This window comes from Octopus bimaculoides, chromosome 30 (assembly GCF_046866305.1).
Source record: "Octopus bimaculoides isolate indiv1 chromosome 30, ASM4686630v1, whole genome shotgun sequence".
Lineage (NCBI taxonomy): Eukaryota > Metazoa > Mollusca > Cephalopoda > Octopoda > Octopodidae > Octopus > Octopus bimaculoides.
The window spans coordinates 13560899-13563398 of record NC_142957.1 but is presented as its reverse complement, the minus strand read 5'-3'; the positions used below and the strand labels follow the sequence as shown (position 1 = coordinate 13563398).

At 38.4% G+C, this 2500-nt stretch overlaps 1 protein-coding gene across 1 annotated transcript in view; it reads right to left on the bottom strand.

The window, feature by feature from the left end:
* The window catches only part of LOC106871820 (protein-serine O-palmitoleoyltransferase porcupine), a 53054-nt gene that overhangs the window by 40419 nt on the left and 10135 nt on the right, over positions 1-2500 (bottom strand). The window lies entirely within an intron of this gene.

Sequence of the window (2500 nt, the reverse complement as noted above, 5' to 3'; positions counted from 1 at the left end):
GTGGCTCTCATCATTTCTGATCTTAAATGATTAAAAGTGTTAACACGTACATGTTTTGTCTTGGTTTACACGTTAACACTTACAATCAGAAGCCATGGGATGGGCTACAACAAATATTATGCTCAATACCACAGATTTGCTTGTCAGTTGTGTGACATTAAACAAATGAACATGTCCCTTGGTGGCTGACGATATGTGCATCCCTGATCATGAGCAGGAGTAGTGGGGGAGCATCATAGCCATGTGTTGAGAGGAATTCTTTGGAGATTGAATAATTCACCCCTGAAAACATGGGGTTTTTTTTGTTCACGTCCTTAAACAACCTGTATCCAGGGACCTTTTGAGTGGGATGGGCTACTCAACATAAAGAAAATTCTAACTGTACCAGACTTGCAAGGTCATGTGCAGTTTATCTTGATATGAGGCCATCATGTCATGCACATATGGTTGTGATGCATGTGCCTGGTGTACCCTTATCAGACGGGTAGTCATCATGGGTATATTGGGCTTTGTGTATTTCTACCCCAGCATCACTTTGGGGGTATGTACTGCTCTTTCACTCAATAACACACACACACACACATACACATATATATATATATATATATATATATATATATATATGTAGAGAATGTAGAGAGAAGACTAGAGGAGGAAAAGCCATCAGACAAAAAAAATGTGAAAAGGAGGAAGAGCTAAGATTTTTAGTTATTGAATGAGAGGGGGGGGGAAGAGAGACGAGAACAGCAGAGAAATGAAGAGAAGGTGGAGGGAGTAATATAGTAAGGAGGAAGGGAAGAGCAACAGACAGTAGAAAGAGAACCAGCAAAGAGCAGAGAGTGAAACAAAGTCGTGGGGGAGGGGGGGAGGCAGTAGTAATGAGTGAGTGGGAGGTGAAGAAAAGAAATAGTGGGAGGAGGACAAATAAAGTGTAGTTATATGAGAGAAAAATGGGGAAGACTAGATTAGATAGGCAGAGAACAAAGAGAGAGGGGAGAGAGGGTGAGGAAGAGAGAGTGAGAGATTGTTTACATTGGTGGTGGGGTGAGCATTTACAGTTGTATCTGGGTATTTTTTAGGCCAGATATTTGATATAGGTACCCCACCGCATGTCTACCTCAACACACAGCAGTATGTATAGAGTTATTCCTATGGCTACTTCCACATTTTGGTTTTTTATGACTGTGACAGTCTGCTTGAAATAGCAGCTACATCTCTCTCAAATAACACTTTCTCTTGTCTTAAAAGAAAGGGTTACGTAGTCCTAGATACACTACGCCTGAAAAAAAATTTTTAAAAAAAGGGATGTGTGCTAAGAAGTTTGCCTCCCAACCACATAGTCCGCTGCCCCTAACCACTGGGCCAGTGGTTAGGGCAGCGGACTCGCGCTCATAGGATCGCGGTTTCGATTCCCAGACCAGGCGTTGTGAGTGTTTATTGAGCGAAAACACCTAAAAGCTCCACGAGGCTCCGGCAGGGGATGGTGGCGAACTCTGCTGTACTCTTTCACCACAACTTTCTTACCGAACGTGAGGAAATGCATTTCCTCGTGTTCGGTAAAAATGCGTTTATTATAGTAGTTTGACCTTTAAGTCCCTCTTAGCCTGAGGCATTCATGTATAGTAATGCCCTTATAAAAAAAAATATATTTTGGGGAACAAATGATGGATTTTTCCCTTATGAGGTTGTTTTCACGCTAGCTACTTGATAAATTCTTATAAAAGAATTCATCCTATTATTGAATTAATTATATATATATATATATATATATATATATATATATATATAGATGCAGCACAATTTTGTCAGTGAACAGGTCGCGGTCTCAAAGCGACGAAAATATTTTGACAAATTAAATTTAAATGTTCAAGTGAATCTGACGGCTTTTGTGTGTTATTTTAAATGGCTTATAAACACCTTCCACGCTGCAATTGTTTTCGTTCCAGCACACGATTTCAGATCAGGTCACTTGCTATGCAAGTACATCTCCCTATATATATATATATATATATATATATATAGGCATTCCTACACATATGTGCCCCCTCCTCCCGATTTTGTTAACGCATAACTTCCAGAATAATCTATATTTTTTAATGAAATTTTCTATAAATATGCTTCAGCTGGTGTAGATACCGATTATATCGGGATTTGTGGTGAAAAACAATTTTTCCCTGGGTGGGAAGAGGAATTTCGGAAAATTCACGAGTTGACTTTGTTTCCTCATAACTTTCAGAAAAATGGTTATTTTTTTAATGAAATTTTCTACAAATACTTTTCGAAGTGGGTAAATTACGATTATATCGGAATATGAAGTGTAAAGCAAAATAGTAAGCACGCACACATACACACTGACACACACATTTTTTTTTTTTTTTTGAAATTTCAAGTTTCATAGTGTAGATATATGTGCCATGTGTCAATATGCATGTGCACGATCCCACCAATTTCTTTTTATCTTTATATTAAATTCCGATCGTTATTGATCGGTAAAAGATGT